Source organism: Triticum aestivum, chromosome 1D (genome assembly GCF_018294505.1).
Source record: "Triticum aestivum cultivar Chinese Spring chromosome 1D, IWGSC CS RefSeq v2.1, whole genome shotgun sequence".
Taxonomy (NCBI): Eukaryota; Viridiplantae; Streptophyta; class Magnoliopsida; order Poales; family Poaceae; genus Triticum; species Triticum aestivum.
Window position 1 is genome coordinate 61987694 of NC_057796.1, and position 15555 is coordinate 62003248.

A 15555-nucleotide genomic window follows, 5' to 3' on the forward strand; every position below is an offset into this window, starting at 1 on the left:
TAGGAGGTCCGTTTCGTCCGTTTTGCGGTACGCCACACCCCTCCCGATCAACAGGACCCCCGTTTCGACCGTAGGAGGTCCGTTTCGTCCGTTTTGCGGTACGCCAGACTCCTCCCGATGAACAGGATCCCGTTTCGAACGTGGCCGGTCGAACACAAGGCCATTTCCTCCGTTCTGCAGTACGTCAGGCCTCGTTTCCATCGCCTGTTCCGTCCAAGCCCTCCCGATGAACACGACGACGCATTCCGTTCCGACCCAGCCGGTTGGCTCCCACGCGTTCCGTTGCCTCCCGATGAACACGACGAATTCCGTTGCCTCCCCATGAACACGACGCATTCCGTTGCCTCCCCATGAACACGACAACGACGCTGTTTCTCCGTTCCGACCCAGCCATGTCAACGAGCCCTCGCCGTACGTATGCGCGAGTAGGCGTTCGAGACCCCGCCCGTATGTACACATACGTGGCCGTATTTTCTTTCTTGCACTCTGGCCGCTGTACGTACGTGTACATGCTACGTGCGCGCCTCTACTACGACACGTGTGCGCCTCTACATCCACCAGTATATATGTACGTACACGTTCGCGACCAGAATGACAACGCTACGTACGCTTCGACCAGGTGGGTCCCGACTGTCAGGCACTTTCTTGCGTGCGAAGATGTAGCTGGTGGGTCCCAGCAGTCAGGGGGGCGAATCATTTTGTTTTTTTTGCCCGGACGCACTTCCTTGCGTACGAAGATGTAGCTGGTGGGTCCCAGCAGTCAGGGGGGAAACGTTTTTTCGCGAAATACGGTGGCCCGTCCGGTGGGTCCCCGCTGTCAGGTGGAGGAATAATTATTTTGCGCGTAATAAGGAGGCACTTCCTTGCTGCGGCCGTGGACCCAGCTGTCAGCGTCTCCACGCACAGTACTCTTCCGATGGAAGTCGGTCGTTGACCACATTGACCACGCCGCGCCGAGAGCACCACGGCGGTGGACGACAGCAAGGCCTAGGAAGGGGATGACACGGAGGCAGGGAAGACTCGGCAGTTGTTTCCCACACGGAGGGGAGTACGACTGTACGAGGGCTTACTGGTTCGTCTGCCGTCGCCGGAGAATAACAGCAGGTGTGGGTGAGTAGAGAGATGGCTAGGCCAGCGATGGGAGTACGGTGGGGCGGTGAGGCCTGCGCGGCAGCACAGCCGGCCGCGGGGAGGAGGGAGCAGGCAGTTTCGTCGGCGCTTGTTTGAGCGGCTGGAGCAGGAAGAGCAGAGATTGAAGAAGCACGACGGCCGTTGGATGGACAACCAACAGTCAGTGCTTGTGCGTCAACCTTTTTTTAGGAAAGCCTCAAATCTGTGGAAAACAGCATACAACCCATCTGCCATTATTTCTAATAATTTACAGCCCATTTGCTAATTCTTAAGGTTTTTTTGGAGCCCATATTCTTTTTTAGCATTACAGTCTATATTGTGGCCACGGTTAAAAAATTATACGAAATTTTGCATATTTCGGTGCGGTCCGAACTGTTTTTAATCCTAAAATTTCGACTCACATTCAAACTGATTTTAAAAATAAATGTATATCAATATAAAATCCAACAAATTCTCCACGCATAAAAATTAATGTAATTTAAAATCTTGAAATGAAGAAAAAGATATTTGAAACTAATTGCCGGTTTGATGTGTTTTAAAAATGTACAGCCCATTTCTCATTACTGATGGGCCATTTTCTCGGCCAGCCGAATGAAAGCTCTCCTCATCTTGAAAGATTTGCAGCCCAACAGGCCTAACAAAGCGACTTACTTGGCAAATCATAAAAAAACTGGGTTGTGGCCGTGGACCTAGCTGTCAGCCTCTCCACGTACAGTACTCTTCCGATGGAAGTCGTTTCTTGACCACGTTGACCACGCCGCGCAGAGAGCACCACGGCGGTGGACGACGGCGAGGCCTAGAAAGGGGACGACGCGGAGCTGGGGAAGACGCGGCAGTGGAAGCCCGCGCGGAGAGGAGTACGAGGGTTCACTGGTTCGGCTACGGTGTGAGGCTGCCGTCGCCGCAGGGCCTGGCCAGCGGTGGGAATAGTAGGGGCGGTGAGGCCTCTGCGGCAGCACAGCCGGCCACGGGAGGCAGGAGCATGCGGCACGACCGTCGCTGCTTTGGGCGGCTGGAGCAAGAAGACCAGAGGTTGAAGAAGGACTACGGCCGTTGGATGGACATCGTACGGTCACTGGAGCTAGAATCGTTCATATTGACTAAGTTGACAAAGCCCTTCGTCCCCGTCAACTTAGTAGGCCCACAAGTCAGCCTCCCACCAAGGTGGGTCCCAGCTAACCGGGGGAGTATTCATTTTTTTGTGCGTAATAAGGAGGCACTTCCGGTGGGTCCGAGCTGACAGCGGGGGGAACGTTTTTTTCACGAAATACGGTGGCCCGTCCGGTGGGTGCCAGCGGTCAGGGGGAAACGATTTTTTCGCAAAATACTGGGGCCTGTCCGGTGGGTCCCCGCTGTCAGGTGGAGGAATAATTATTTTCCGCGTAATAAGGAGGCACTTCCTTGCGGCTGCCGTGAACCCAGCTGTCAGCCTCTCCACGTACAGTACTCTTCCGATGGAAGTCGGTCGTTGACCACATTGACCACGCCGCGCCGAGAGCACCACGGCGTTGGACGACGGCGAGGCCTAGGAAGGGGACGACGCGGAGCCGGGCAAGACGCGGCAGTGGATGCCCACGCGGAGAGGAGTACGAGCATTCACTGGTTCGGCTGTGGTGTGAGGCTGCCATCGCCGCAGAATAACAGGGGGTGTGGGTGAGTGGAGGGATGGCCTGGCCAGTGGTGGGAGTAGTATGGGGGCGGTGAGGCCTCCGCGGTAGCACAGCCGGCCACGGGAGGCAGGAGCAGGCGACACGACCGGCGCTGCTTTGGGCGGCTGGAGCAAGAAGACCAGAGGTTGAAGAAGCACTATGGCCGTTGGATGGACACCATACGGTCACTAGAGTATTGACTAAGTTGACAAAGCCCTCCGTCCCCGTCAACTTAGTAGGCCCACAAGTCAGCCCAACAATATGGTGGGTCCCAGCTAGCAGGGGGGTATTCATTTTTTGGGCGTAATAAGGAGGCACTTCCTTGCGTGCGAAGATATAGCTGGTGGGTCCGACCTGTCAGCGGGGGAATGTTTTTTTCACGAAATACAGAGGCCCTTCCTGTGGGTCCTAGCTGTCAGGTGGAGGAATCATTATTTTGCGCGTAATAAGGAGGCATTTCCTTGCGTGCGGCCGTGGACCCAGCTGTCAGCCTCTCCACGTACAGTCCACTTCTGATGGATGTCGTTCATTAACCACGTTGACCAGGCCGCGCCGAGAGCACCAGGGCGGTGGACGACGGCGAGGCCTAGGAAGGGAATGACACGGAGCCAGGGAATACTCGGCAGTTGTTTCCCACGCGGAGGAGTACGAGGGTTTACTAGTTCGTCTGTCGTCGCCGGAGAATAACAGCATGTGTGGGTGAGTAGAGGGATGGCTAGGCCAGCGACGGGAGTACGATGGGGCCGTGAGGCCTGCGCGGCAGCATAGCCGGCCACGGGAGGAGGGAGCAGACAGTCCCGCCGGCGCTTGTTTGAGCGGCTGGAGCATGAAGAGCAGAGATTGAAGAAGCACGACAGCCGTTGGATGGACATCCAACAGTCACTGCTCTCGTGTGTTGACTAAGTTGACAGGGCGTTGCGTGTGCGTCAACCTTTTTTTTATGAAAGCATACGCGTCAACCTGTAGTAGGCGCACAAGTCAGCCTCAAATCTGTGGAAAACAACATACAGCCCATCTGCCATTATTTCTAATAATGTACAGCCCATTTGCTAATTTTTAAGAATTTTTTTGGAGCCCATCTTCTTTTTGTTAGCATTACACCCCATATTGTGGCCACGGTTAAAAAGTATATGAAATTTTGCATATTTCGGTGCGGTCAACTGTTTTTAATCCAGAAATATCGATTCACATTCAAACTATTTTGAAAAATAATTTATATAAATATAAAATCCAAATAATTGTCCACGCATAAAAATCAATGGAATTTAAGATCTTGTAATGAAAAAATTGAAACTAGTTTCCGGTTTGATGTGTTTTAAAAATGTATAGCCCATTTCTGGGCAAACCGAATGAAACTCTCCTCATCTTGAAAGATTTGCAGCCCAGCAGGGCCGATAAAGCAAGTAGACCTTGTTTGGGTATTTCTTTAAAAAAAATAGAACTGGGCTAGCCATTTTCAGCAAGAAAAAAACACAATTGGGCTCATGATGTGGTAAACATAAATAAAACCCTGGCTAGACGGGCCACAGCCCCCGCACAGCCCCGTTGTTACCCTGATCCGTCACTAAAACTAGTATAAATAACAACGGCTTGTTCCTCAAAAAAAAACTGCGCGACTTGCTGGGTCCCTGGTGTCAGCCGCTCGTAGTGTAATTCTCTCGTTTATTGACTACGTTGACAATGGCCTGAGCCCCAGATGTCCAACCATTAGGAGGAACCATATTTTTGGGCTTGTACTATAGAGGCACTTGCTTGTGTACTGCCATGACGCTGGTGGGTCCCTACTGTCATCCTCTCCACGTACAGTCATCTCCTTGTTCCTCTCAGTTGTTGACGACGTTGACAACGCAAGAGGGCGGCGCACCACGCATGGCGAGCGAACCAAGGCCGCAAGGCGGAGGACGACGGCGAGGCCTCGGACGGAACGAACAGGAGCCATTGAAGATGCGTCGGTCCAGTCGTAGGCGGAGGGGAGTACGAGGGTTGACTGGTTCGGGCGCGGGTGCGTGTTGGGGCTGACGTCGCCGGAGAATAACAGGACGTGTGGGGGAATAGAGGGAGGGACTCGCCAACGTTGGAGGATACGTACGGTAGGGCGGCGGAGGCACAGCCAGCCATGGGAGGCGGGAGCAGGCGGAGCCGACGGGGTGGTTTGGTTTGGGCGGCTGGAGGAAGAAGAAGACAAGAGATAGAAGATACACGACAGATGTTGGATGTCAATCCAACGGCTGGTAGGCAGAATCGTTTGTTGACTGGCTAGTAAGTCGACACCACCTTGGATAGGCTATTTCCTCGTGGGTCCCAAATGTCAGAATCCAAATCTGTCACGGTCATGCAGCCTTTCCTATGAAAATTTACAGCCCATTTGATGTGCTAGTTCGAAATAAGTTTGTGGGTGCTGGTGGGGGCTAATCACTTGGCTTCTGTAATGCACAGTGAGCTCAAGCAGCCGGCGAGAGTGATGTTATTTCCCTTGGTTGGGATTTGTTACAATATTTCACTCTAAATTAAACGAATGGCAAGCCATTTGCCTTGTTTCAAAGAAAATATGACAGTCACAGCCGAGTTGAAAAGGGCAGGAACATCTAACTCCAGCTTACAAACTGTACAAAAGCACGAGGGTTAATTGTTCATCAGGTTTACAAAAAAAAACCAGATTGAAAAGGGCAAGAACATCTAACTCTAGCACTGTTTTCGGCAGTCACAGTCAAATGGATAGGTCAGGTCCATAGAATGAACATCCTGGGTCGTAAAATTTACTGGATTATGACCACAATATGTTGTAAATAGAAGCCCGGCACGTTCAGAAGCTCTTTTGCCCACCTGAAACTCCTTTTTTTGCTCTTCGACATACCCATCCGTCAAAACCATCCTGCTGATAAACTTAAGCCTGATGGACAATAGTAACCTCGCATTCAGCAGGAAGAATGTGACAAATCTTGTGTTTGCACGGTTGGCTACATATCGTTCTAGCGTTATTGTCTTCAATCGAATCTCATGAGAAGTGAGAAAATCCCGATGCTTACGAATCCACCGATTGGTTATAACTTTCTTACCCCGTCCTGTTGCCTAAATAGACATGAAGATTGAAAACAGTTAAGGTCTAAAAGAAGAGTGTCGAAAGAGCAACAACTGAACGGTTAATTCTAGTACACTATATGCGGGCTTCCAATGTGCGTGAAATTATCACCTTTATATACAACTTCTCCATACATGAAAAGCATTGCAGCAAGCCAATAATCTTGTTCAGGTCAAAACTATTCATTTGGATATATAAGATCTTGATAGAATCCAGCACCATTGATAGGCCATCCATGGAGAAACTCTTCATTGAGCATAGAACATAATATTAGTACAAAATGTGTACTCCAAGATGATATATAAATTATGCGCAGAAATTTAAAATGCAGCTTATGGTTACAAGTGTAGATGATAATATAAAGTACCTGAAGAACTGTGGAGCCAAACACCATATTGAAATGAGCACAGAGATCATGTATTACACCCAAGGTCTCCAGTTTAGGCGTAGAGAGGACGGTTATTTGCAACGGTGAATAACTAGAATCAAGGATCAACCTTTGAAGTGAAGGGGCATCTTGGATGATGAGCTGCCTTCCGTCAAAAGAAATTCCAATTCTTACAAGGTTAGGCGAATTTATTTGGAGACAACCGATTCTAACTGTGAAAACAAGCACCAAGCACTCCAGCGCAGGGCAACTGGAGTGGATGATGCTATGCAATGAGGCCTCCGATATACGAACCCGCACAAGTGAAAGTTTCTTGAGAAATGGGAGTCGAAGGTTTAGTACCAGATTGTCTGGTAGGTAGCACAGCGCAAAGGTGGCGGTGTGGAGAGAGGACGAAAACCGCGAGATGGACATCGGTGCTGAGGGCACAAGTTCATGGCGTTCGGTATGTGGTATGTGATTTCCAGGGGAATAGTAGAACTCAAGCAGCTATAGTTCTGTGAATTCAGGGGATTTCAGCCAGGCGTCCACCGTGCGGGGCATGGTATGCTTGCTCAGGTAGCATGACGGGATGCAGAGGCTTTGGACGGAGCCCTGGTGGGAGGAGATGATGGCTCTGGGGATTTCAAAATCATTGAAGAGAGATAGCTGACGACAGTCGAGATTAAGGGGCACGGCGCGCCATAGAGGGCGCCACCGAATTGAGAGGACTTGGGTGCGGCAGCAATCCTTGGTGGGGAGAAGCGAGATGATCTCCCCAAGGACGGCGTCCGGGAGATCGCTGATGGGGTCCACCCGAGATTCTACGGGTTCCTGGGATCCGGTGGGGGCGGGGTCGCCGCTTCTCCCCGCGCTGCCGGGTGCGAGATCTACAACAGGCGTCGCCGCTGGCGGGAGCCTCATCTTCTTGGCGCTGGGGTCAGCCGACTCCATTTTCCTCGAGGGCGTCGCGTCGCGCTCACGGATTTGAGCAGAGTAACGAATGACGATCCTAGTTGTAGTGTGAGCTAAGAAGAAGGGGAGCCGGGGGTTTTCTGTAGGAGTGAGGAAGAAGGGGGGCTGGGGTTTTCTGTAGGAGTGAGGTGAGGAATTTGGGGGTACGAGTGGAGCGAGCTGACGTGAGGTGGGTGGGAGCGAGGAGGAAGAAGAGCACCCAGTGTGGATGGGCTTTTGAATTGATTTTACTATTTACTAGTGTGGATGGGCTGTTTTGTCTTGGGCCCAGAGAAACAATTACTACTAGTACAGTGGAGACACTCTACAGCTACCCAGAAAAACAATTACTACTAGTACAGTGAAGACACTCTACCGCTTCTGGCTCCTCCTAGGTCATTGAAACGTCTCCCTCTACTGAATGCCGTTATACTTTTGTTCACCGACATGCGGGCCATGCAGCGCGCGGGCCCAAATGCCATCCACCAAATTAGAAGACAGTATGTAGGCGGAGAGTCACCCCAGTCGTAGCGCGGCAGTAACGAGCCGTCGTATCACAAAACCCCACCTCCCCGTAGTCTAAGTTTGACAGACGAAGCAACCATCATTTCACTCTTCGCTGAATCTCCTTCTCCCTCACCGTCTTCAAGAAAGGCAACACTCGCATATGCCACTGTTCTTCTCTCCGAACGAAGGGAAGGTAAGCGGATCCGTGATGTTGGTATATTTTCGTTCAGAGAAAAAAAAGAACTTTTGCAAAGCAGTAACCGATGATCACTCTCTTTTTTGTTTCATTGTCATTGCGATTATGTTTTCCTTTCAGTGGTCTCCTAGTATTCGTCAGTTTCATGATGGACCAAGGAGAACCAGGCAAAGATCTGCCGATATTGGAGCAGACGCGGGAGGCTGATCCCCACGAGACAGAGAGCTCCAAGAAGATGGAGGCAACCACCGAGCTGACCCCAGATACGCTCACAGCCACTACTGAGATGGTCAACGCCCCGTTTGAGGTTACAGCCCCCGTGGCACCGCAGGAGCAGTTTTCCCCCTTCGAGGATGTGTCCCCCCCCACTGAGCTGCCCAAGGTGATTTCCTTCTTTGGCGATCTCGATTGTGGTTTTTCATGTATGTATGTGGTGATTTTTTTTAGAAAAGGAAGTATGTGGTGATTAATAATGCAAAATTTTATTAGCTTCGATGCCATGCTATACATAGTGGTTTAAATAACTTGTGTTTCTTATACTGAAAAGTAATTCAGAATTTGTTTCTGTTTCAATTAGAGCCCTGATGCAGACAAGGATTGTGTGGTAGTACATGTCACTCGCTATGAGGTAGACGACCTGAATATACGCACTGGGAAAACGGAGTTCTTAGGCTGTTGGATCCTGGAAGCCATTTGCGGTTATACCAATGAAGAGTTGTATTCCAGCCTCACTGTTGTCAGGCATGTTGTCCAGGGTGTACTGAAGCACAAGAAGTTCAAAGCTACTCCTTCGTTTGTGAGGCATACTGTTCTTGTCAAGCTTACGCAGGAAGATGACGTGGCATGCCTCCACAAACAAGTTTATCAGTGGCAAGGCCACAAGGTTGTCTTCATGAAGGTTCACAGGATTGAGCTACTACGGGACGTCCTCGATGATGTTCATGGCAAGGTCCGTCTTGTGTCCAGCCCAAATTAGATCGAGGCATGAAATAGTTGCTCCAGCTAGTGTTTAATAGTAGTTTGGATTGTGTCTAATTATCCGAACCTTGCCTGTTATCGACCCCTCTGGGGCTAGTACTCTATTTGAATCCGTCTATGGGAACTGCTGCTACTTTTGTGTGCCCGTGAATCATGTGAGAACCATCGTAATTGTTGCCGAAACAGATGCGTCCTCACTAGTTTTTTCATGAATATGGCATGGTAAGACATAAGTTGTCACGGTTTATCATACGAGAAGTGTGTGTTTTGATGAAATAGAGCACTCGTTCGAGAACTGTGCGCCGACGTATACATAAGTACTTGTAAACACTGTTGGTGCTACCCCACTTGTAAGCAGTTGTGCAAAACACGACACATTGGCTCAGCTCGCTTCAACACTAGGCTATCGACCAGCTAACAATCAACAATCTGCTGTCTGACATATAAGCAACTATGTATCTTGTTACAGTGGTTCATGCAGTTAATTGAGGCCACAATGTAATAAATTCCAAACGTTCACACGCTAGTCCAGCGCTCATGTGGAACACTAACATTAAACTCGTCTTCATAAAAAACTTGAAAAGCATAAGTTAAGCAATTTTATACATCTCAATGATTCATAGAACATAACAAACATATACTAGTTCACAGCAAAAGACAAAGTTGTGAGAAGGTTTAAAAATCAGGAAAAAACAAGCAAGGCTTCTCTGAGCAAAGGGCCTCCCGGCAGGCTTAAATTTCCTGGAGTTCACTCTGGTTTTTTCTTGTTGCCACTATCCAGGGTTAGGTTCTCTCATTCCAGAATAACCAATTATAATTGTGGTCTCAGCTGGAATGCTGAACTAAACCATGCAGTGTACTGACCAGCTGAAATGCTTGTGCATTCCACTAAATTTAAGCACCGCTATTTGCAGAAATAAGCAGACCACAATGCCTCTTGTCCGCGCACCTGTCCAAAAAACCGCCGTGCAGCCGTGCCAACTAGTCCTCGGTCCATGGATGAACTGGTAGAAAGTTTATTCCGGACTAGGATGCAGTTCTTTTCGCTCGTCCCTGCACTGCAAGCAGGAAGTAAAACGTACGAATCAGCTTCTTTTAGATTGCGTTGGTCATTCTACCTTAGTTACTAGTACCAATGTAGGGATACCTTGAAGACGGGAGGTTAGATGACGGCAACGAGGGATAGCCATCTCATTTTGCGCAGTTGTACTAAAACTGAGGTGTGTGCTTTTGATTGCGCGGATAGAAACGATACGGAGACAGACATCCCGGAACGATATGGAGACAGACATCCCTGTTTGCACAAATACGAAATACGGTTATTTAAACAGTGACAGATATTACTACTTTCCCCCGTTTCCACTTAGAACCAAGTCCTAGATTCATGCTACAGCTTTCCCACTTTCTTCCCTGTTTGAACCAACGCTTTGAGTCCACTGTATGAACTAGCTTTACTTCTAATAATAGTAGAAGTCTAGGTGGCTTTGGAACAGCGGACGGAAGTAGAAAAGGATCCACACGAAGGGAGCTGGGGCAGTAGAGCAAGGCAGGTTTCGAAGGAATATATACCTGAGGGTCGTCGGCATGTGGCAAAGACGGCGTCGGGAGGCCGCATCTTGGCCACAATACCGCAGGGAGGAAGAAGGGGTCGGAGGCCCTCCCGAGCCGGCGCTCTCTCGGAGAGAACGACACGGCCGCTGATCGGGATGCGCAGGCAGCCGTTGGTCTCCTCCCTCGCCGCCGACGACAGCGTGAACGATGCACCTACACCCTTGCCCCGGTCGAGGTTGTCCGGCCGGATTTGTGACCAGCCGTGAGCTGAGAGAGAGTGTGGCCGCCTATGTGTTGCTTAGATCTGGAGAGCATGAGAGAGTGAATGAGAGGAACCCTAGTAAAGCAAGCGCTAAGGCTCCTGCTTTTATATATAGTGGAGTGATTTTGTTGTACCAGCTTCAAAAAAATGCGCTCCTACGTGTACCCGCGAGTGGGTGTGAGAGAACTAGTGCGTGCGTGCACCGCTTCTCTTCGTGAGAGTACAATATACTATGCCCAAAGAACGTTCGCCGCAAGAGTAATAGTATAAGTGTGTGACGTGTGAGCTAAAATAAAATGTGCGCGCCGTCTTTTGTTTTTTAGAAGTTCTGAGGGTAGGGTGTGAAGAGCACATATGTGCGTGACGTCTACCTGCAGATAGACGGTGGGTGCGACGTGCGAGTCTGCGAGAGGACTCGGGAGAGTCGTGACTCGTGAGGGTGCATGTGCGTGAGAGAGAGGGGGGCACGTATCAATGCAATGCATGTGTCCGTAAATCATTATCCGACAAACGTTCGCCACAAGCCTTTTCCCGACGAACGCCGTAAGAACCGTTAGATTGGCATCCGACAGTGTTAGTTTTGCCATGTCATTTAACAGAACAGCCACTCCTCCTACACACAAATCTTCCACGTGAGTGTTAGCAACTGCCGTATGCTCCCTCCGTTCCGAAATGCAGTGCATATAGCTTTATTGAAAATTCGAACCTCGCAAACTTTTACCGAGTTTTCGTGTACCAAATTGCACATGTAGAATACCATGTATATATCATTTCATTCATCTTTGAGAGCTAACTATAAAGATGGGTGAGGAGTCTACAAAGAAAGACCATCGTATCACCCGCAGCAATTTCAAGCATCCTTTAGTGTCGAGGAATATCATAGGAACTCTATATGATATGATTTTTGTAGGATTTTTTCCTTTAGAGCCAATTGGTTCATAGGAATAGATTCATATACTCCACATTTCAAAGGAAATAAACATGATATCATTTCTATAGCTTTAGAGCCACTTGGTTCATATGAATGGATTCCTATACTCCCTTAATTTCAAAGGAAAATAAACATTAGCGTATATTCAATAGAAAAGTTCCTATGATATGAACCAAATTACATCTCTTTTCTAATCCCTCCTCATAGGAATTGAGATACATGTCATCTCTAGATTCAATAGAAAAGTTCCTATGATGTGAACGAAATGACATCTCTTTTCCAATCCCTACTCATAGGAATTGAGATGCTCCATGTCATATCTTTCCCTACAACTTCCATGTATACATCTTCTATTCCTAAATAGATAGTACAACCCACTAGTAGCTTTTTTCCAAAACATGCAACTATGGCACAAGAACTATATAGTGTGCCAATAACTTTGAAAGATGGTCGCTGGATGAAGCTAACCCGACAGTGCAGAGATAGGCAAATCCGAGCACTACTGGCCGTTGCATATCATCAACATTCCACCAGATCTGCCACATGTACAATTTAGAAGACTCCATGGTTGAACTTAAGCATAATGCACAAACCTCAAAACACAAGCACTTCTCCTTTGTTCTAGAATCTTCTGTATCATAATTGATTATTTTTTCTAAATGAATTGCCATTATTTGTTTTTTACTTTATGATTTACAATGCACAACCCCATGAATCTTAACATTTTTATAAAACTAATTGATTTTGAATGAGATGAACTATAAGAACTAAACGAACATCTACATCATGCATATATGACTCAAAGCTTTACATGCTATAGTGTGTATTTATTCGTAATTTGGTTTCGAAATCTCATGCGTTCAATACATGTGTACCTTACTAGTTTTGAGTAGAGTAGCAAATTTCACGCGGCCCCGGGTATATCAAAATGCAGGGCCCATGCATCATTGCCTTTCGGTCGAACCTACGTCCACAATTTTTTGTACGTACTATATCTCCACTGGTCCCCGAACCCAAAATGTTGCCTCGTTCCCGTAAAACCAAGCGGCCCACACATATTTAAGGCGTCGACTCGAACCCGTTTACTACGACGTGGCCCCGCACGCCGTAGTACTCCTACAAACCCTACCGCCGCACTCATCATCGGTTTTCTTCAAGAGGACGAGGGAGAAGCCGATTTTTAGTGGAGGCGCTTTCAAAAAAAGGATCTGTAGTGGAGACCCCTACCCTAGGGTGCCCTAGGTAGCTGCCGCACGCATCATTGTTTTCTCTTTTCTTTATGCTCTTGCGCCCTAGAGTGAAATGATGGTTGCTTCGTCCGTCCAGCTTAATGCGGGAAAGGTGGGGCTTTGTGATTTGACCCCTCATCACTCATTTTCTACTACTGCGGCGCTACGACCAGGGTGCCTCCAATTCCAACCGCTGCTCTGAACTGTAATTTGGTGCATCGCACGTGGAACAAGACGGTGGATGAGCCACATGTCGGCCAAAGGGGTCCTGTTAAGTGTGTCGCCATTTCGTGTGCGGACTGACCCTACTTGAGTTGCTACGCCAACACGACAGGAGCAGCCTACCACTTGGTTTTGCTCCTTGGTGAATCCCGACTATATTGATCTAAAAAGATACGTGCTGAACTACCCTCTCCATCTTGTTTTTTTATTTTTAGGTGTCTCGGTTTATAGGGCCTGCACGTAGTTCTAGGTCATCCATTTGACTAACTAAATATGAGTTACTATGTCACAAAAAGTATATCATTGGATTCCTAAGCGGATGTAGTTGTATTTAAAAGTCGAGGGCGGGGCTTTTCCTGCGCGGTAGGCGGGGCACTTCCGCCTAGTCGGTTCGACAGAGACGCGAGAAGACGAGGGAGTAGGCTGCTGCAAACGTAGGGCTGTGTGATTTGACAGCGAGTTACTGCTGGACAGGTGGGGCCCCATGATTTGACTTGCCATTATCATTTTAACTGCGGCGCTACGACCGGCGTGAGTCTCCCGATTCCTGACCACCTCCATACAGGTGCCTCTCCCAATGCTCCACCATGTAGTAGAGGCTGGCTCTTGCATGAGAGCCCACTTCTCCACTTTTTCCTTGCCTCTCTTTCCTCCACATATGCAAAAATGCCATGTAAAGCGCACTATTGTACTTACTTTTACTTGCTCCTACAGGTGCTTAAGCTTGCCACATAGGCATAAAGTCTGATGTGGCAAGTTAATCAAGAAGAGAGAGACTAGTTTGGTGACCCAAGGAAGAAACGGTGCTAAGCGCGTGTACCTAGGTGAAAAGACAATTTTGAGTCTATAGCTAATTAAATGAAGCAAACTTAGCAACACCATTTCATTGGAAGAGGTCACTCCTTGGCAAATGCAATAAATACTTGTACTCCCTGTGTCCCATAATATAAGAACGTTTTTGGCACTACACTAGTGTCAAAAACATTCTTATATTATGGGACGGAGGGAGTACGAAGAAAGAGATAGAGGAGTAAAAAAATACACTTATAGCCAACCTTGTTGTAGTATGAGTGACTAAGTGATGACTATGTATGACATGCCAACATCAGATAGCCTAACGCACCGTGTTAAATCTCCAAGGGCGCGACCGCGCGAGCGACGCGACGGTCGTGGTAGGCGCGACCATTATACGGGCTGCTGGCAGCCCTTGGATCTGAGATCAAACGGTCGCATGCTAAGTTGCTGAAAATTTGCAGAATAACCCTCCAGGATAGGATATTCACCCATAGGTCTAGAATCACGCCATGCAACCGTTCGATCTCAGATCCAAGGGCTCTCGGAAGCCCGTATCATGGGAGAATGGAAAGCCACTACCCTGCCGTTCGCACGCTGGCAGTTCGCTCCTACTCGTCCCCGCACGTCCTTCAATACTACGGCGGTTCGCTCCTAGTCGTCCCGTCCATTCACATTACGGCAGTTCCACTAATCCTAACCCTCCTCCCAAATCCATGGCGTCCCAAATCTCCACGATCGGCGGTGAGTACAAGGTTAGAACCATCACCGGCGATGAGTTTGACGTCATCTACACCCGTTCTTCCGCGACGGTGAAAGGATGCCTTTCTCGCTTCAGACGCATGTTCGAAAACTCAGATGATGAGTGGGTCACTGGGCTAGATGTTGAGTACACCACAGTCCTGGGACGAGAGAAGGATCTAAAGGACGAAGAGAGGAAGAAGCCCGTCGTGATCCAGGTTTGCGTACATAATGTTTGCTTGGTCTACCACATATGCCATGCCAACGTTGAGTGCCAGGATTTTAAGAACTTCCTCAAGGACAAAGCAGTGAAATTCGTTACTGTAGACTTTAAGAACGACAAAGAAGTCCTGGATCGGATAGGCCTCGTTGTAGGCAACCCCTTCGACCTCCAGAAGAATCGGCTGGTGCCCTCTCGTCAGCCTTCAATGCTGACCCTGGCAGGAGCCATGGTTCATCCTTCGTACCGTAAACTGGAGAAACCTCATTACACGTTTCATCGTCATGCATGGCAGCGGAATGTACTAGATATAGACCACATCCACTACGCTGTAATGGATGGCTACCTTTGTTTCAATATCTACAAGGGTTGGATGAAGAGCAACAGCCAAGTGTGCGGTTCAAGCAAAGCAGTATCGGCCAAGAGGAAGAGGGACAAGGACGAAGTCGAGGACGTGGACGAGGACTCTGAGTAAGGTGGCAGTGTCATTGCTCATGGTGGTTCTAAACTTCTAATGCAGTGTCTACCGGATTAGTTGCATAGTTTAATTTCAGGTGTGCTTAGTTTAATTTGAAGGGTGTGTTGTGCTGAGCCCCCAGCAGAACTATGTTATGTTTCTTCTCGTTACTTTAACTCTTCAGTATGTACATACTACTAGTATTTTTTTAATAGAATTTAGCACCCCAATTAAGCATGTACTAGCTTTTTTAATAGTACTATATGCATAATTTGGCGACGAGCGCTCT